General features: G+C 39.4%; 1 protein-coding gene across 1 annotated transcript in view; it reads right to left on the bottom strand.

Moving 5' to 3' along the window:
* Window positions 1-21,165, bottom strand: part of LOC128653522 (alpha-1,3-mannosyl-glycoprotein 4-beta-N-acetylglucosaminyltransferase C) — a 327,145-nt gene extending 305,980 nt beyond the window's left edge. Inside the window, exon 1 of the mRNA XM_053706871.1 lies at window positions 21,041-21,165. The gene's annotated coding sequence lies outside the window, so the exon portion shown is untranslated. The remainder of the gene's footprint in view (window positions 1-21,040) is intronic.
* Window positions 21,166-22,532: the final 1,367 nt, after the last annotated feature.

Below are 22,532 nucleotides of genomic sequence, written 5' to 3'. Positions count from 1 at the left end.
CTCCGAAGAAGCAAAAGTATCAAATTTGTAGAATTTGGAAAAAGTATGAAGCGAAGACCAAGTCGCCGCCTTGCAAATCTGTTCAACAGAAGCCTCATTTTTAAAGGCCCAAGTGGAAGCCACAGCTCTAGTAGAATGAGCTGTAATCCTTTCAGGAGGCTGCTGTCCAGCAGTCTCATAGGCTAAGCGGATTATGCTTCTTAGCCAAAAAGAAAGAGAGGTTGCCGAAGCCTTTTGACCTCTTCTCTGACCAGAGTAAAAACAAACAAAGCAGATGTTTGACGAAAATCTTTAGTAGCTTGTAAGTAAAACTTTAAAGCACGAACCACGTCCAGATTATGTAAAAGACGTTCCTTCTTTGAAGAAGGATTAGGACACAATGATGGAACAACAATCTCTTGATTGATATTCTTAGTAGATACCACCTTAGGCAAAAACCCAGGTTTTGTACGCAGAACTACCTTATCTGCATGGAAGATCAGATAAGGAGAATCACATTGTAAAGCAGATAACTCGGAGACTCTACGAGCTGAGGAAATAGCCATCAAAAAAAGAACTTTCCAAGATAAAAGCTTGATATCTATGGAATGAAGAGGTTCAAACTGAACCCCTTGAAGAACTTTAAGAACCAAATTTAAGCTCCATAGGGGAGCAACAGGTTTAAACACAGGCTTGATTCTAACCAACGCCTGACAAAACGCCTGAACGTCTGGAACATCCGCCAGACGCTTGTGCAAAAGAATAAACAGTGCAGAGATCTGTCCCTTCAAAGAACTAGCTGATAATCCTTTCTCCAAACCCTCTTGGAGAAAAGATAATATCCTGGGAATCCTAACCTTACTCCATGAGCAACTCTTGGATTCACACCAATAAAGATATTTTCCTATCTTATGGTAGATTTTCCTGGTAACAGGCTTTCGTGCCTGTATTAAGGTATCAATGACAGACTCGGAGAAGCCACGCTTTGATAAAATCAAGCGTTCAATCTCCATGCAGTCAGTCTCAGAGAAATTAGATTTGGATGATTGAAAGGACCTTGAATTAGAAGGTCTTGTCTCAAAGGCAGAGTCCAAGTTGGAAAGGATGACATGTCCACTAGGTCTGCATACCAGGTCCTGCGTGGCCATGCAGGCGCTATCAAAATCACCGATGCTCTCTCCTGCTTGATTTTGGCAATCAGTCGAGGGAGCAGTGGAAACAATGGAAACACGTAAACCAGGTTGAAAGACCAAGGCGCTGCTAGAGCATCTATCAGCGTCGCTTCCGGGTCCCTGGACCTGGATCCGTAACAAGGAGGCTTGGCGTTCTGGCGAGACGCCATGAGATCCAGTTCTGGACCTGGATCCGTAACAAGGAGGCTTGGCGTTCTGGCGAGACGCCATGAGATCCAGTTCTGGTTTGCCCCAACGATGAATCAATTGAGCAAACACCTCCGGATGGAGTTCCCACTCCCCCGGATGAAAAGTCTGACGACTTAGAAAATCCGCCTCCCAGTTCTCTACACCTGGGATATGGATCGCTGATAGGTAGCAAGAGTGTCTCTCTGCCCAGCGAATTATTTTGGAGACTTTTAACATCGCTAAGGAACTCCTTATTCCCCCTTGATGGTTGATGTAAGCCACAGTCGTGATGTTGTCTGACTGAAATCTGATGAACCTCAGGGTTGTTAACTGAGGCAAAGCCTGAAGAGCATTGAATATTGCCCTCAATTCCAGAATATTTATTGGGAGGAGTTTCTCCTCCTGGGTCCACGATCCATGAGCCTTCAGGGAGTTCCAGACTGCACCCCAACCTAGAAGGCTGGCATCTGTCGTTACAATTGTCCAATCTGGCCTGAGAAAGGTCATACCTTTGGACAGATGGACCCGAGACAGCCACCAGAGAAGAGAATCTCTGGTCTCTTGATCCAGATTTAGTAGAGGGGACAAATCTGTGTAATCCCCATTCCACTGACTGAGCATGCATAGTTGCAGCGGTCTGAGATGTAGGCGCGCAAACGGAACTATGTCCATTGCCGCTACCATTAAGCCGATTACCTCCATGCACTGAGCCACCGAAGGGCGCGGAATAGAATGGAGAACACGGCAAGAATTTAGAAGTTTTGATAACCTGGACTCCGTCAGGTAAATTTTCATTTCTACAGAATCTATCAGAGTCCCTAGGAAGGAGACTCTTGTGAGTGGGGACAGAGAACTCTTTTCCTCGTTCACTTTCCACCCGTGCAACCTCAGAAATGCCAGAACTATGTCCGTATGGGACTTGGCAATTTGGAAATTTGACGCCTGTATCAGGATGTCGTCTAGATAAGGGACCACTGCTATGCCCCGCGGCCTTAGGACCGCCAGAAGCGACCCCAGAACCTTTGTAAAAATTATTGGGGCTGTAGCTAACCCGAAGGGAAGAGCCAGAAACTGGTAATGCCTGTCCAGAAAGGCAAACCTTAGGAACCGATGATGATCTTTGTGTATCGGAATGTGAAGGTAAGCATCCTTTAGATCCACCGTAGTCATATATTGACAATCCTGGATCATAGGTAGGGTGGTCCGAATAGTTTCCATTTTGAATGATGGAACTCTGAGGAATTTGTTTAAGATCTTTAGATCCAAGATTGGTCTGAAGGTTCCTTCTTTTTTGGGAACCACAAACAGATTTGAGTAAAATCCCTGTCCCTGTTCCTCCTTTGGAACTGGATGGATCACTCCCATAACTAGGAGGTCTTGCACACAGTGTAAGAATGCCTCTTTCTTTATCTGGTTGACAGATAATCGTGAAAGGTGAAATCTCCCTTGTGGAGGAGAAGCCTTGAAGTCCAGAAGATACCCCTGAGATATAATCTCCAACGTCCAGGGATCCTGAACATCTCTTGCCCACACCTGGGCGAAGAGAGAAAGTCTGCCCCCTACTAGATCCGTTACCGGATAGGGGGCCATTCCTTCATGCTGTCTTAGAGGCTTTTTGACCTGCTTGCCTTTGTTCCAGGACTGGTTAGGTTTCCAGGCCGTCTTGGACTGAGCAAAAGTTCCCTCTTGTTTTGTAGCAGAGGAAGTTGATGCTGCACTTGCCTTGAAAATTAGACTATTTGGCCCTTGATTTGGACCTGTCATGAGGAAGGGCATGACCTTTACCTCCAGTAATGTCAGCAATAATTTCCTTCAAACCAGGCCCGAATAGGTTCTGCCCCTTGAAGGGAATGTTAAGTAGTTTAGACTTTGAAGTCACGTCAGCTGACCAAGATTTAAGCCATAGCGCCCTACGCGCCTGGATGGCAAATCCAGAATTCTTAGCCGTTAGTTTAGTCAAATGAACAATGGCATCAGAAACAAAAGAATTAGCTAGCTTAAGTGCTCTAAGCTTGTTAAGTATGTCCTCCAATGGAGTTGTTGTCTGTAAAGCCTCTTCCAGAGACTCAAACCAGAACGCCGCAGTGACAGGAGCAATGCATGCAAGGGGCTGCAGGATAAAACCTTGTTGAATAAACATTTTCTTAAGGTAACCCTCTAATTTTTTATCCATAGGATCTGAAAAAGCACAACTGTCCTCGACAGGGATAGTAGTACGCTTTGCTAAAGTAGAAACTGCTCCCTCCACCTTAGGGACCGTCTGCCATAAGTCCCGCGTGGTGGCGTCTATGGGAAATATTTTTCTAAAAATAGGAGGGGGGGGGGGGGGGGGAAACGGCACACTGGGTCTATCCCACTCTTTATTAATAATTTCTGTAAACCTTTTAGGTATTGGAAAAACCTCAGTACACACCGGCACTGCAAAGTATTTATCCAGTCTACACAATTTCTCTGGCACTGCAATTGTGTCACAGTCATTCAGAGCAGCTAAAACCTCCCTAAGCAAAACACGGAGGTTCTCAAGCTTAAATTTAAAAGTAGAAATATCAGAATCAGGTTTCCCTGAGTCAGAGATATCACCCACAGACTGAAGCTCTCCTTCCTCAGCTTCTGCATATTGTGAGGCAGTATCAGACATGGCTCTTAAAGCGTCTGTATGCTCTGTATTACGCCTAACACCAGAGCTATCACGCTTTCCTCTAAATTCAGGTAGTCTGGCTAATACCGCTGACAGTGTATTATCCATGACTGCCGCCATGTCTTGTAAAGTAATCGCTATGGGCGTCCTTGATGTACTTGGCGCCATTTGAGCGTGAGTCCCTTGAGCGGGAGTCAAAGGGTCTGACACGTGGGAAGAGTTAGTCGGCATAACTTCCCCCTCGTCAGAATCCTCTGGTGATAAATTTTTTAAAGACAAAAGCTGATCTTTATTGTTTAAAGTGAAATCAATACATTTAGTACACATTCTCATATGGGGTTCCACCATGGCTTTTAAACATAATGAACAAGGAGTTTCCTCTATGTCAGACATGTTTGTACAGACTAGCAAGCTTGGAAAACACTTTAAATCAAGTTAACAAGCAAATATAAAAAACGGTACTGTGCCTTTAAGAGAAACAAATTTTGTCAAAATTTGAAAAACAGTGAAAAAAGGCAGTGAATCAAACTAAATTTTTACAGTGTATGTAATAGGTTAGCAGAGCATTGCACCCACTTGCAAATGGATGATTAACCCCTTAATGCAAAAAACGGATCAAAAAAAACGAAATAAACATTTTTTAAACAGTCACAACAACTGCCACAGCTCAGCTGTGGCCCTACCTTCCTCAATAAACGACTTTTGAAGCCTTTAGAGCCCTTCAGAGATGTCCTATAGCATGCAGGGGACTGCTGAGGGAAGCTGAATGTCTCTGTCTGTAATTTTAACTGCGCAAAAAAGAGCTAAAATAGGCCCCTCCCACTCATACTAAAACAGTGGAAAGCCTCAGGAAACTGTTTCTGGGCAAAAATCAAGCCAGCCATGTGGAAAAAACTAGGCCCCAATAAGTTTTATCACCAAAGCATATATAAAAACGATTAAACATGCCAGCAAACGTTTTATATTGCCATATTATCAGAGTATATATCTCTGCTAGTAAGCCTGATACAAGTCGCTATTAAATCACTGTTTTTAGGCTTAACTTACATTAATCAGGTACCAGCAGCATTGTCTAGTCCCTAGAAAAACTTAAAACTGCACATACCTCAATAGCAGGTTAACCTGCACGCCATTCTCCCTCTGAAGTTACCTCATTCCTCAGACATATGTGAGAACAGCAGTGGATCTTAGTTACAAGCTGCTAAGATCATAGAAAATGCAGGCAGATTCTTCTTCTAAATACTGCCTGAGATAAAATAGTACAACTCCTTTACTATTTGAAAATAACAAACTTTTGATTGAAGAAAAAACTAACTATATTTTACCACTCTCCTCTTACTACCTCCATCTTTGTTGAGAGTTGCAAAAGAATGACTGGATATGGCAGTTAGGGGAGGAGCTATATAGCAGCTCTGCTGTGGTTGTCCTCTTGCAACTTCCTGTTGGGAAGGAGAATATCTCACAAGTAATGGATGATCTGTGGACTGGATACACCTTACAAGAGAAATCTAAACTTACATTCTTGCTTTTCAAATAAACATACCAAGAGAATGAAGAAAAGTTGATAATAGGAGTAATTAGAAAGTTGCTTAAAAATGCATGCGCTATCTGAATCACGAAAGAAAAAAATTGGGTTCAGTGTCCCTTTAAGTAAAACTAATATTCAAAGTCTGAGAGTGCCTTTTTCTATGTTCTTATGAGATGATTAACTTTTAAGTGCATCAGTGTGCTTGTTATTCATGACCAGAGTGCTTGTTGCAATAAGGAATCAAGCTATACATGTACATATTGTAGCAGTGTGCTGTACAGGTTGTACAAGTGTATATTATTTTGTGTTTTTATAGCCTTTAAGGCCTCTAAAATATTGACTTGTGGCCCTTGTGTGTAAAGAAGTTAGCCATCACTGCCTTAGATAATATCAAGAACTTATAAATAATGTAAGCATTTCATGTGGGCACAAGTCTATATTGCTGAAAAATATAACTGTGTATTATATAAACAGTCATTATAAAGAGGCAATATTATTTAATGATGCATTTTATGAACAAACCTTTACGTTTAGTTTTTTTTTATATTGGGTTTTTATTCATTTAAGCCTGTCCTGTAACAGTTTGAATGTATGTGAGATATTATAAAAAGGCCAAACAGAAGGAAATATTTGTACCCAACCCAATGTTTACTATCCCTTTAAAGCCAAGGCTTTAATTGTAAATCTAGATTACAGTTGTGCTTGTGGTAATCTTAAGAAAGACAAATTGGAAAATAAACCTTTGTTTTCTTCTGCAAAATCTGCACATTGTGTGTTCTGTGTAAATATTTCTTGTAAAACTTGTTTCCAGTTGTGCTTGTGATAATTTTAGAAGGACAAACAGAGATGAGATATGGGTTGTATTCATAGCAGTTGAAATCTCACATTCTGTGTTAGGAATGGGCAACTAAAACTATAATAAATCCCCAATGGGTGGTTTTATCACCAAGTTTGCTTTGTTCCCTTTGTATTCTTAGTGGAAAGCTAAACCTAGGAGGTTCATTATGATATGCTAATATCTTAGAACTTGAAGGCTGCCTCTTATCTGAATGCATTTTGACAGTTTTTCACCACTAGAGGGTGTTAGTTCACGTGTGTCATATAGATAACACTGTGCTCACACAAATGGATTTACCTAGGAGTCAGCACTGATTGGCTAAAATGCAAGTCTGACAAAAAAAACTCAAATAGGGGGGGGGGGGGCAATTTGCAAAGGATTAGATACAAGATAACCAAAGAGGTAAACATTATATTAATATAACCGTGTTATGCAAAACAATAAAAAAAAAATCTGGTGTAGACTGTCCCTTTAAAAAGATAATCCATTTATTACCCATTTCCCAGTTTTGCACAACCAACATGGTTATATTAATACTTTTTACCTCTGTGACTACCTTGTATCTAAGCAGACTGCCCCCTTATTTCAGTTTTTTTTCACAAACTTGCATTTTAGCCAATCAGTGCTGACTCCTAGGTAACTCAATGTGCATGAGCACAATGTTATATACATGGTACACATCAACTAAAACCCTCTTGTTGTCAAAATGCATTCATATTAAAAGTGGCCTTCAAGGGCATAGAAATTAGCATATGCGCCTACCTAGGTTTAGCTTTCAACAAAGAATACCAAGAAAACAGAGCAACATTGATGAAAAAAGTAAATTGGAAAGCTGTTTACAATCCCATGCCCTATGTGAATCATGAAAGTTTATTTTTTTTTGACTGCCCCTTAAAATAAAATAAAAAAAACACAATATTTTTCTCTCATGTTTCAGATAGAGAATACAATTTTAAAAAAATATTCAGGTTTCCTTATATTATCAAATCGCTCTCATGTTATTTGTTGAAAAGGTATCTTGATAGTTAGCGTGCACTTGCCTGAAGTTGTTGTTGTTGAATAGATAACGAGGTAGGCATCTGAAGCACTACATGACAGGAAATAGTGCTGCCATCTACTACTCTTGCTAATGTATAACATTGTTGCAAAGCTGCTGCCATTTAGGGCTAGATTTATCAAAGCAATTCGCCTGTAATTGCGGGCAAAATAACGCATACACATCAATCGCCATATTTATGAAAGCAATCTGCGACTATAATTGCGCAAATCTGAAAGAAACTTCTCCGCACTCCGCTTGCATTCACCTAGGCGCACGGGTGCGCTCCCGAGTGCACCAATATACATTAGTAAAAGGTGTAATTTCCCAGTCTGACCTACAAATACGCCCAATTTCCTATTTATCATTGCTTTGCACGTTCCATATTTCGCCCTACAGACTCAGGCGAACACCATTATCATATATGCTTTTACATCTTGTGATGCAGTATTTTCTTCTTTTAACTCATTTTTCAAAAGCTCGGCGCCAAGAAGAGACTGTTATTGCCAGAAATTTGCGCTACCACATTATACTTCCGCTTAAAATAGCTGAATCCAACTTTGTGACTGGCTGAAATGACTGTCAATCACAATGCCGGTACTGACGTGAGTAAAAATCGTCTCTATGGCAATCGAAGACAAACAACAAATTGTAAATGATATTACAAATATATGTATATAGTGTCTAATGTTCCGTTTATAATTAAATGCTTTTGGCAAACCACACAGAGGATGTGAATCCACATCATTTGGGCAGACTCTGTGTTTATACCAAAGCAGAAGTGACAAAATGTACTTAATTTATTCACATGATAGGTACTGTGAAGTGTATAAAATCCAATCATTATCAGAGGTACATCAACCACTCGTGGGGACCTGTTAAAGGATTTGCATGCGTTTTACTAATCAGGCTACTGAAGGGGAACTTTTTCACAGCGTTTTTGTTACTGTGTGAAAAAGTTCCCCTTCAGTACAATAGGCGCATTGCGCATGCGCTAAATCTAGTTACGAGGACGATAGAAAAATTACAGGGATCACAAGAAGATCATGATGTCACTGATGACGGAAAAGGGGCGGAGACAGACATTTTTAAATGGCAGCAGCCCCAAAAGTAAGTGCTTTAAAGGGCCACTAAACCCAAAATCTTTCTTTCATGATTCAGATAGAGAATACAAATTTAAACAACATTACAATTTACTTCTATTATTTATTTTGCTTCCTTTTTTAGATATCCTTAGTTGAAGAAAAAGCAATGCACATGGGTGAGCCAATCACACAAGTCTTCTATGTGCAGCAACCAATCAGCAGCTACTGAGCATATCTAGATATGCTTTTCAGCAAAGAATATCAAGAGAATAAAACAAATATGAGATAATAGAAGTAAATTAGAAAGATGTTTAAAATTGCATTCTCTTTCTAAATCATGAAAGAAAAAATGTGGGTTTCATGTCCCTTTAACTTGAAAACGGAATATATGTAAAAACTGGGCTACATTTGTAAAAAATGATCTATGGAAACTTTATAGATATAACAAATCTATTTTTGGGTTGACTGTCTCTTTAACCCTGGATCCTATCAAGGTATAAAGGAGCCACACTGTGACCCGGTTATAGCGTTTTATGTGTAAAAAGTGAAATGATCTTGGGGGGGCGGAGCCGACCATGGACTGAAATGGCCGCATAGCTGTGAAGCTCTGAAATTCTTAGACACAGTTAGGGAATAAAGCCTTTTTTATTAATAATTTTTATTACAAAAAGATGCTCTGGGACTATGGCGCTTATTTAAGCAGCGAGACAACTTGTAATAAGAGGAGTGAAGAGTGCATTAACACTTTACTTGAAGGAGCGCCATCAGACTCAAGCAAGGATCGGCACTAATCACTTGAAGAGAAAAGCCGCTATAGTGCCAAATTTGCCCTCCGCAACTCAGACTCGGATCCACCCTAGGGGATAAACAACCACCCGAGCGCTTATTGAGTGCGCTGACACAGTAGCCGGATGAAGGAGGCAGCCAGGAATAACAGTGGCGCAATGTACAGGTGAGCGCCATGTTTTTTTTTTTTAACATGTTACGCACATAAGTAATGAATCAGACCCACATCGCCACTACATAAAACCCGGACCACACAGCATTGACCGGTGTCCACACCGGGTGGGGGAGTACACACCGCTGCTGAACAGATTGCGACAGAGATCGCTGGGGACCACACATAAATAACAGGCACAACAGAGATCCCGTAAACTCTGACCACGTGGCACAGGACAATTGCATAACAGCACAAGTGTTCGAAACTCACTCTCCTACAGTGCAATTTCAAACAACGGTCTTCTCAGTTAGGCCTCTGTTGCTGGGCTCAGAGTGAGAGGTGTGGGGGTAGACAAACTCAGGAAATAAGAAGTATAGAGACTCGCAGTACCGCACCCCCCCCCCTCACTATACACCATTAGTCACAAGAAAATAAATAAACTTTAAATAAATCTGAGAGGGTCACAAAAAGAAAAAGAGCAGGAGGGAAAGTCGATAAATATCTGAATAAAGCCTCTTTGTATAAACAAATATAAGCTACACGCTGCAGGCAGGGACCCTAAGCCCTGGGAAAGAATACACCCTATTAAATATTCACTGCAACCTTTAAAATGGCTGCAAGGAAATCAGGCAAAGGTGACAAAAACGCAAAAAACAACCCAAATAAGATGAGTATGTTTTTCAAAACTTCACAGGCGTTGACAATGGATGATGAGGATACATCCCAGACCACAGAAGAAACAGACACTCCTCAAGAAACAACAGCGGACACCCCACTCACAAGAGCTGATTTAAAGGATCTTCCTACAAAGGGAGACTTCACCTCATTCATACAGCAGGTGGGCCGCATGATTAAAGATGGACTGGCGGAGGTGAGGAAAGAGGTTAACGAATTGGGAAATAAAGTAGTATACCTGGAGGAACAGTCAGAGTCACAAACATCTGATATGGACCTAATGAATAGAAAACTCCTGTCTCAAGAATCCCAAATTACTTTCCTTCAGGAAAAATTAGAGGATCTGGACAACAGAGGGAGGAGGCAGAATATAAGGATTAGAGGCCTACCAGAAAGAATCACCCCTGAAAATCTGCACTCCTCCCTCCAAGATCTGTTTAAGACTATACTAAAAGAAACTGAATACACCGAAATACCACTTGACAGAGCCCATAGGGCTTTGAGGCCCCAACCCAAAGAGAAAGATCCCCCAAGGGATGTAATTATAAAATTCCATAAATATTTGGACAAAGAAAAGATTATGAAAGCCTCAAGGCAACAACAATCAATATCTTATCAGGAACATCAATTACAGCTCTACGCCGATCTCAGCCCACTCACGCTACAGAATAGAAGAGAAACAAGGTTTTTGACACAGCACCTCCAAGACAACAGAATCGCCTACAGATGGGGGTTCCCCTTTAGCATTAAAGTGCTGAAAAATAACCGAATTTATGTCTACAAAACACTGGAGGACCTGGAAGACTTTTGTACCCAATTGGGAATACCGCAACCCACCTTACCGTCTCTACATGAACCAAAGACACCAACAGCAAACAACCCACTACAGCAAAGATCACGTTGGCAGACAATCCAACGAAAGCGCCCAAGAACCCCCGCCACAACTGACCTTTCAATAGCCCACAAATCTGATGATGGCTGATCCAGCAACCGGTACAGAATATGGACTTTATAGTGAAAATCAGGACCCAGAAGTGAGTTTTGGGTCTATCTAGGGCTTGGAGAGGGGACCTCGCATCTGATCAGGTAATGTAGTTAGTTATTGTTCTTTTTTATGATGCTTGGAGTCCCCTAAGAAATAGACATTGAACTGATTCACCAAAGACTGAGCACTGGAAATAAGCTTTAATATAGCTCGCACATTTTAGCAACGTTGAAAGACTTTACACCTATGGTGACCTAATAAAACTAATGATGCATGATGATCACTTGTCTAAGACATGTATTGAAAAATTTAAAAATATCTTACCAAAAAAAAAAAAAAAAAAAAAAAAAAAAATATATAAAAGAGGAATAACATGCCAATGTGATAAATGTAATGTTAATACTATGTTCCCCTAACTGTGTCTAGACCTATAGAGGTCTTTGAATCCCCCTAACTTTTTCTTTGTTTTTAACTCTCCATGGAGAGGATAGTCTTGATAATTGGAGTTCTAGTTCTATTGTTGTTATTGTCATATATGTTTATTATGACAAGCTTGAATTTTTTGTATTTTTGGTCACTTTCGCATGCAAGGTATTGTCATATTGTCCGCTCGACAGAGATAATGATTAGTAAAGAGCAAATGCAGACTAAATTCCTAATCAATGTACTATGACATAAAGTTGATTTCACAAAACTGTAAGGGTCTGAACTCCCCTACCAAGAGGTCAATTGCAATGACGTGGTTTAAAAAATCACAGGGATCAATAGTGTTTCTACAAGAAACCCATTTCCTCAAGCATAAAGAACCAAAACTATATTCTAAAATTTATACCCAACAAATTTTTAACTCAAATTCCAAAAAGAAGAATGGGGTTGGTATACTGATAAGTAAAGATGTCCCATTCCAAATTTTAGACCAATTCTCGGATGAAGATGGCAGGGTCTTAATATTAGTGGGTACATTATATAATACTCAGCTAACTTTAATGAACATATACGCGCCCAACACAAATCAAACCTCCTTCTATAATAAAGCTTTAACCAAACTGGGAGACATGCAGAGAGGCGTAGTAATAGTGGGCGGCGATATCAATATCACATTGAATCCCCTCATGGACTGCTCCACAGGAAAGAGTCAAATAACACAGAGAAATAGGATAAGTATTACCCAAAAATTAGACACCCTCTTATTAATAGATGTCTGGAGATTAAACCATCCTAGAACCCGAAGTTACACTTTTTATTCACACCCGGGTCACTCCTATTCCAGAATAGATTACTGGTTATTAGACCATAATAATATAGCCAGTGCCACAGACACAGAGATATTGCCAATATCATGGTCGGACCATGCGTCTATCACGTTAGAGCTTAGGTGGCCCTCAATGCCCTTACGCCAATCTTTGTGGCGCTTGGACCCCACCCTACTACATAACCCACTTATTAAACGCCACATAGGGGAGCATATTAAAGAATTTTTCCAGCACAACACCTCAGTGGATACAAATCAGATTAATAATTGGTTAGCACATAAAGCTACTATTAGGGGAGAGTTAATTAAACAAAGAGCAATCCTACGTAAACAATATGACACAGAGTACAAAAAATTACTCTCTGCATTAAAGCTAGCGGAACAGCGACATAAACTTAATCCTACAGATGACAACCTAACACAGTTGGTGTGTGGGGCCAGGACGGCCTTTCGACTCCACCTGCAAAGAGATGCTAACAAAAAAGCATTCTACCTAAAAAAAATGTATTTCCATAATAGTAATAAAGCAGGCACGTGGCTGGCGAAAACTTTAGCAAAAAAAAAGTATCAGGCTCACATTTTTAAAATAGATAACGATAAAGGACAGACCGAGATAGAACCAAAAAAAATAGCAAATGTGTTTGGGGATTATTATGCTAAACTATACAACATTTCAAATCAGGGAAGATCTGGAAATTCAGGCACCCTTACCCAATACCTAGACTCAGTAGATGTCCCAAGCATCTCTACACAAGAGGCAGACACCCTAGATTCCCCTTTTACACTACAAGAAATATTAAAGGCCATAGAGTCATTACCCAACAATAAGAGCCCAGGCCCAGATGGATACTCCAATGATTATTATAAAACTTACAAAGCCCTAATAGCACCACACCTATTAACAGCCTTCCAACACATAGATGATTTAGGCAGTTTTCCAGCAGAATGCTTGGAGGCTTACATCTCAGTGCTCCCCAAACCAAATAAACCAGGTAATATACCAAGCAGTTACAGACCCATATCGCTACTCAACACAGATCTCAAACTTTATGCGAAGATTTTAGCAGGGCGCATCAATAAAATACTACCACAGATTGTACACCTTGACCAAGCAGGTTTTGTCCCAGGGAGAGAAGCGAGAGACAACACCATTAGAACACTACAATTAATTGACTATGCTAAAATAAACAAATTAGGAATGGTAGTTGTCTCCGCTGACGCTGAAAAGGCGTTCGATCGCTTAGATTGGCGCTTTCTGCAAGCAACACTACGTAAAATGGGATTTGGGGAAATTATTATAAAAAGAATCTTTAGTCTGTATCAAAACCCCTCAGCTAAGGTAAAAGCAAATAATATTCTGTCAGATAAGTTTGTCATCCAAAATGGAACACGACAAGGATGTCCACTGTCCCCCCTTTTATTTGTGTTGAGTATGGAAATCCTGGCCCATAAAATTAGACAAAACGCGCAAATCTCAGGTATTATAATAGGGCAAAATAACTATAAATTGTCACTTGTGCTGCTTACATTGTCTAACCCTGCAGTATCTATCCCAGCAGTGTTGAAGGAGTTCGGGGAGTTCGGGATGTTCTCCAACTTCCTACTAAATTACCAAAAATCAGAAATCTTAAATATCTCTATGCCGAAAAAAGAATACTCTGAATTACTAAAAAAGTGCCCATTTATACCCCAAAAAAAGGCCATCAGGTATTTGGGGATCTATCTGTCGCCCAGACCTAGCACCCTATTTGTGAAAAATTACCAAAACCTATATAATGAGCTAATTAAAGACCTCAATAGGTGGAGTGACAAATTGATTTCGTGGTGGGGGCGTATACAGGCAGTAAAAATGACTGTGTTACCCAAAATTCTTTATATGCTCCAAACGGTGCCAATCGCGTTACCTATTTCATTCCGCACTAAGCTTCAGAAATTGTTGAATAATTACATTTGGGGAAGAATAAAGCCGAGAATCATTAAATCTACAATGTATAGAACTACACAAAATGGTGGATTGGGACTCCCCAATATTGAAATGTATTATAAAGCAAAATGCCTACAAAAAATACTAGATTGGCACCGAAATATGGAAAATAAAGCCTGGGTGACACTGGATTCCCATATCTTGAGGACCCCTTCCCCTGGGGTGTTGTGCTGGATAGAAAAAAAGAGTCGCCCTCCATGGGTCAGGACATACCCACTATATCAGCATACTTTTGATATCTGGGACAACATTATAGCAGGTAATAGCCAAATATCATCCCTGAGATCCCCGATGTCTCCAGTTTCCCCTAATGCTGAATTACACGGGGGCCTGGAACAAAAACTAATTAGACAGCTTGATTGGGAAATAGGCTACACGTTACCCATAACCAAATTCCTAACTAATGGTAAACTAAAGCAGAGATCTGACCTTAGCGGTGAAGTGGGGGGTGCCTTCACGAAATGGCTGAAGTATTTTCAGCTCCAACACTTTCTGGCCACGTCCCCAGACAGAGAAAAGCTAATTAGACAGCCTACTATGTTTGAACAACAGTGTCTTAGCAACCAACCACTATGCCATACCCTGGCGTGGGCAAAGAGGGCACTATCGCTCAGTGAGTTGAATGTGGCCCCTAACTATAGGAGTAGATGGCACAGGGACTTAGGGAAGGAACTAAGTGAACAGGAATGGAAACATATCACACAGAACACTAGAAAATCCTCGACTGCGGCCAGGACTTTGGAATTAAATTTCAAGGTCCTGACAAGATGGTACCTCACCCCTACGAGAATTAAGACAATCTATCCGACAGCCTCTGATATGTGTTGGAGGGGGTGCGGTAAAAGGGGCACCATGATACACATCTGGTGGTCCTGCGATAAGCTTCAACCCTTCTGGGTACAAATAGGAGATTTTATTAAGTCAATTAGCAACCAAAACACCGAGTATCACATCCAACCCACGACAGCATTACTAAATTTACTCCCAAACTGTAAATGCAAAATTAGGAGGAAATTGATACAACTGGCCCTAAATACAGCCAAGTCCCTGATAGCCTCTAATTGGAAATCACAGGTGGTTCCCACGTATAGGGCCTGGGAGACGTCAATGGACCATATGATTCAGTTGGAGGAGTATGGCTATTTTATAAGAAAAGATATGGAGATGTTTAACAACATAAAGTTTTACTGGGAAACACGATTGCACACACATTGAATACTGTTTTATGATATAAGAAACATCATAGCAAATGGGAGAGAGAAGTCCCTAGGGCAACCAAATAGATATCACATATATAAGTAAATACACCCCTCTGTCGAAAAGGGCAAAAGAACCTTTGGCTTCTGCACAACGAAGGTGACCAACCTTTGAAATGTTTTGTTTTATTTTCTTTGTTAGTGATATGAGTTATATCTCAAGTAATAAAAGACGAGTTAAAATACAGGATGTTAAACCTATGTAAAGCACAGACAGGCATGATGATCTGTAATCAATGTGATATTAACTGCATTTTCTTGTAATGTTTCATTTTTTCATCCAATAAAAAACTTTGAGAAAAAAAAAAAAAAAAGTGAAATGATCTTACCTCCAGGATCCATGCTGTGGAACAGAACACAGCCTCTCAAGTGTGACAGTCTTAAAGCAGCGCTCCTGACATGGACTTGAGTGAGAGAAAGCAGGCAGTGAAACTCGCCAACACTGATTGCTTAGAAGCTGTTAGCAGTAGTCTGAATGGTTTCGCAGAAAAAAACAGTCCCTTCATCTGCAGACTCTAACTGTCATCAATACTCTCACTGAGAGGTTGAAATGACTACTTAAAACTCCAGTCCTATCTCGAAGGGCAGATACCCTTTTTCAGGACTCTCTGAATCTTCTGACACTTCTCTGCAACCTCCTAACGTGACGAAAGGCAAAGAATGACAGGGGTAATGAGAAAGTGGGAGGGTTATTTATGCCTTTGGCTGGAGTGTCTTTGCCTCCTCCTGGTGGCTAGATTTTGTATTTACCAACAGTAGGGAATGAAGCCGTAGACTCTCCCTACCTTAGGAAGGAAATAATGTTTTGCTGTGGGCGGCTGGAGGTGCTCAGCTCCACATCTTGCGTGTAAATAAGGGTACTTTCAGCATGAAGTTTTTACTACTTCATGACTGTAAGTCCCCTTTAGTTATAGCACTGATTAATTATAGATTCACCATCACTTTAATGATAACAACATAACAAGGATGCATATTTTAAAAGAAATACATTATGAACATACTGTTAAAAATAGTTTAAATATTATTTTAGGACTTTTTTTTTTCCCAATGACCTAAAGTATTTGTAGTAAGAAAGGCCAAAATAATATTTTCTTTTCACACCACAATTTAGTGTATTGACCTATGATATAAAATGTATATCTTATTGAAGAGTTAAACTAGGAAATATTATTTTTTCAATTTAGAAACTTTTAAAGTTACAAAATGACAATAGTGAGCTACAATGTGTGTTAAAGGGACATAACACTCATATGCTAAATCACTTGAAACTGATGCAGTATAACTGTAAAAAGCTGACAGGAAAATATCACCTGAGCATCTCTATGCAAAAAAGGAAGATATTTTAGCTCACAATTTCCTCAGCTCAGCAGAGTAAGTTCTGTGTAAAAATTTATACTCAGCTGCTGCTCAGCTGCAGGTAAAAAAAAATAAAAAAAAAAATGAAGAAATGAACAGCAGCCAATCAGCATCAGCAGTGCTGAGGTCATGAACTCTTTTACTGTGATCTCATGAAATTTCACTTAAAGGGACAGTATACACTCATTTTCATACCTCCCAAAATTTCAAAATTCAAAAGAGGGACCCCCCCCCCCCCCCCCACACCGCAGCAAAAATTTGAAAGGGGCGGGACTTAAAAAATCATAAGACCAAAGTAATATAAATAAAATTCTAAATAAAGTCATATATTTTAATACTCTTAGGCAGCAAATCAAACACAAGCTCAAACCACTGGAATAGCTATGTGAGCTCTGTATTTAATTAGCCTTTGCAGAGACAGTGCTAAATATTTTTTATCTTAATTGGACATTTAATAAAATATTCTTTAAAACTGCTCTCTGCATTCCCCATTAATATTCTAGATTCTGGCCTTTCAAGTTAGCAAAAATGCACCGTGACACACTACATAGCATACACTTACATATGCACATACACACACACTACATAGCATACATTTACACATGCAGATACACACACTACATAGCTTACACTTATACATAGAGATACACACTGCACAGCATACACTTATACATGCAGATACACACACACACTTATACATACAGATACACACACTACATAGCATACACTTATACATGCAGATGCACACACACACTACATAGCTTACACTTATACATGCAGATACACACACTACATAGCATACACTTATACATGCAGATACACACACTACATAGCTTACACTTATACATGCAGATACACACACTACATAGCTTACACTTATACATGCAGATACACACACACTACATAGCATACACTTACATATGCACATACACACACACTACATAGCATACATTTACACAAGCAGATACACACACACTACATAGCTTACACTTATACATAGAGATACACACTGCACAGCATACACTTATACATGCAGATACACACACACACTTATACATACAGATACACACACTACATAGCATACACTTATACATGCAGATGCACACACACACTACATAGCTTACACTTATACGTGCAGATACACAAACTACATAGCATACACTTATACATGCAGATACACACACTACATAGCTTACACTTATACATGCAGATACACACACTACATAGCTTACACTTATACATGCAGATACACACACACACACACACACTACATAGTATACACTTATACATGCAGATACACACACACTACATAGCACACACGTATACATACAGATACACACACACTACATTGCATACACTTACACATGCAGACACACACTAGATATCATACACTTATACATACAGATACACACTACATAGCATACACTTATACATGCAGACACGCACACACACACTACATAGCATACACTTATACATGCAGATACACACACACTACATAGCTTACGCTTATTCATGCAGATACACACACACACTACACAGCATACACGTATACATGCAGATACACACACACACACTACATAGCATACACTTATACATACAGATACACACACACACACTTACACATGCAGACACACACACACTACATAGCATACACTTATACAGGCAGACACACACTACATAGCATACACTTATACATACAGATACACACACACTACATACCATACACTTATACAGGCAGACACACACTACATAGCATACACTTATACATACAGATACACACACACACACACACTACATAGCATACACTTATACATGCGGATACACACACACACACCTTACACTTATACATGCAGATACACACACACTGCATAGTATACACTTATACATGCAGATATGCACACTTCATAGCTTACATGTATACATGCAGACACACACACTACATAGCCTGCACTTATACATACAGATACACACACTACATAGCCTGCACTTATACATACAGATACACACACAGCTTACACTTATACATGCAGATACACACACACACACCTTACACTTATACATGCAGATACACACACACCTTACACTTATACATGCAGATACACACAATACACATCATACACTTATACATGCAGATACACACACTTCATAGCTTACATTAATACATGCAGACACACACACTATATAGCCTACACTTATACATACAGATACACACACACTACACAGCTTACACTTATACATGCAGATACACACACAAACACACTTATAGATACAGATAGACACACACTACATCATATATGGGTATCTGTAACTCATTGTATGAGGTCCTGGGGTTGGCAAGCACATTAGCTGGCAGTCTGAGACTGCCACTGTTCGTTACCCTGGTGTTGCACTGCTCATCGTATAAAACTGAAGGCATGCTAGTATTATCACCAGGGGTTAGACGTCGCCATTATCTGAGGTCAGAGGGTATACAGCCTTCTTACTCCTACTTAACCCACAAACCATTCATTTTCCACAAGGAATCTAACAGGTATATAACCCTGGGAGAGAAAAGCCAGCTGCTTCTGAGTATGGGACCAATAGAATTAAAAAAAAATATATTTATTTTTTTTTAAAAATGCACGGGGCAATGCGGGACAGATGGCTAGCAACCTGGGACAGCAGGACAGACCCCTAAAATCGGGACTGTCCCGCGAAAATCGGGACAGTTGGGAGGTATGCATTTTCATATAACTGCATGTAATAGACACTACTATAAAGAATAAGATGCACAGATACTGATATAAAAATCCAGTATAAAACTGTTTAAAAACTTACTTAGAAGCTCTCAGTTTAGTTCTGTTGAAAAGGTAGCTGGAAAGCCCACTGCAAGTGGGAAATCTCAGACACTCCCCCCTCCCCCTTCTTTTGTATATGAAAAGACCCTTTAAACAGGAGCAAGCTGGAGAAGGTAGCTGACGGTATTCACATAAAACTTTGGGGCTTGGTTAGGGGAGTCTGAAAATCACAGCAATGTTATATTTTTAAAAAAGGAAAACTATACATTTAAAAAAACTAAAAAAAAAACTTTATGGGCTATATAAATAGATCATCTACAAAACATTTATGCAAAGAAAAAAATGAGTGTATAATGTCCCTTTAACTCTCATGAGATTTCATTGTAAACTTCCTTAATAAAGGGCCATAATACCCAAATGTTTAAACACTTGAAAGTGATGCAGCATAGCTGTAAAAAGCTGACTAGAAAATATCACCTGAACATCTGTATGTAAAAAAGAAAGATGTTTTACCTCAAAAGTTCCTCAGTAGCCACATCCCATTGTAAAGGATTTCTAAGCTGCTTATTAGTATGCCTGTCCTGGGACATCTGAAAGGATGAGCCTCGTGCACTCTCATATTATTTCCCTATTCAGATTAGGGAAGTTTACAATGAAATCTCATGAGAGTTAAAGTCAAATCTCGTGAGATCACAGTAAAAGAGTTCATGACCTCAGCACTGCTGATGCTGATTAGCTGCTGTTCATTTCTTCATTTTTTTTTTTACCTGCAGCTGGGAGCAGCTGAGTATAACTTTTTACACAGAACTTACTCTGCTGAGCTAAGGAGATTGTGAGGTAAAATATCTTCCTTTTTTATATAGAGATGCTCAGGTGATATTTTCCTGTCAGCTTTTTACAGTTATACTGCATCAGTTTCAAGTGATTTAGCATGAGTATTATGTCCCTTTAAGCTGAATAGGGAAATAAGATGAGTGTGCACGTAAGCTCGCTCCTTCCGCTGTCCCAGGACAGACATACTGATTTGCTGCTTAGAAGTCAGTTACAATGGGATGTGGCTAGAGGAGCTTTTGAGGTAAAATATCTTTCTTTTTTACATAGAGATGCTCAGGTGATATTTTCTAGTCAGAATCACTTTCAAGTGTTTCAACATTTGGATATTATGGCCCTTAAGGTTTTTTTTTTTTTTTTTTAACTCTATTGTTGTACAGTGTACACTCCCCCCCCCCCCCCCCCCCTAAAATAATTATATCTTAGTTTATTATTTAAAAAGCGATTTTAAAAGTAAATTATTTCAATTGTTCACGTTAGCTCGATGTTTGGCAAGAAAAAAAAAAAGAAACTACATACTTGCAGTGGATAAATATTCCAGAAATGAAGACAGGAACATCTGAGTAATGACAAAGATAGGAAAGTCCATCACTTTTCAATACACCATAAAAGACAGGCACCATGTGTAGTGAGGACGTTTCATTACTTGCTCAGCCCGGCTGCTTCACACAATCGGGTTTAAAAAAAAAAAAATGTATTCTTCCTGCTTTACATATCACGCAAGAGAAAAAGACTCACAATGAGAGTGAGGGAGTGGTATACTAGAAGGGCGGAGAGGTGACATTAAAACAGCTAAAGTAAGTAAAGACCGCATGAGACACCCCCTGCAAAAAAAAAAAAACCTACTAGCAAGACAATACAGCGCCTTAGTTAGTGCGTGTGAACCACAAGATAATAAAAGGCAGAGTCATCGTGGGCCCTGATGAATCGTAATATTATCGTATTGTCAGTTTTACTTCAGTTACAGTAATGTGCTCGTCTATGAAGGGGCGTCATTGGTGTAAAATAATGAGATTTACGTTAAGATTATAAACGTGACTAGTCTATTAGAGACACTTTACGTTATAAGTTCTGTTGCTGTTTTTTTTTTATTGGATCTTAGTTCCTGTAGCTAGTACTGCCACACTGATTCTACTTTGCCTACCCCGAATTCGAAGTTCCCTGCGATCTGTAAACGAAGCATCTACTATGAGGGTTGTTCCAGCTCGTTTAAGGATATCACTGGCTCAAAAGATTGTAATAATATTGTGCTTCAACACATCCCTTTGCTCTACATCTACATATTCATAAAGAAAGATGCCCCACCCCTCGTTTTCCTGTTCTCAAAAACCATAAAAACACTAACTTTGCAGGTGTGCTGGGAGATTAAGGGGGCAATATTGTCAAAAAAGAAGAATATGAAAGGAAGTTAGGCAAAGGTCAGTACAGGCGAGGTTAACAAGGGGTTAGCGTTAAAGCAACATTTTAGAACACTTGAAAGAAATCTTGAGACACTCTAAATTATTATATGTCCATGTACATTGATTTACAAAAATACTTATACTTTTTATCTCTTCAAGATCAAAATAATTTACTTTGATAATTTAAAGAAAAGTAAATGATGCATAGCAAAATCACTTTGCTTTATACTTAAAATATACTTTCTTGTAATTTTTCTAAAGTTGGCTAGTTCTACCAGTCATGAGAACTAAAAGAGCACATATCAGGCACAAGGGGAGCGGACATTATACACTCATTTATTTCTTTGCATAAATGTTTTGTAGATTATCTATTTATATAGCCCATAAAGTTTTTTGTTTTTTTTAAATGTATAGTTTTGCTTAATGCTGTTAATTATTGCTTAAAGGGACATAATACTCATATGCTAAATCACTTGAAACTGACGCAGTATAACTAAAAAGCTGACAAGAAAATTTCACCCGAGCATCTCTGTAAAAAAGGAAGATATTTTACCTCACAATCTCCTCAGCTCAGCAGAGTTAGTTCTGTGTAAAAAGTTATACTTCACCTG

The sequence above is a fragment of the Bombina bombina genome, chromosome 3 (assembly GCF_027579735.1).
Source record: "Bombina bombina isolate aBomBom1 chromosome 3, aBomBom1.pri, whole genome shotgun sequence".
Taxonomy (NCBI): domain Eukaryota; kingdom Metazoa; phylum Chordata; class Amphibia; order Anura; family Bombinatoridae; genus Bombina; species Bombina bombina.
This window is presented reverse-complemented; position numbering and strand designations above follow the sequence as displayed.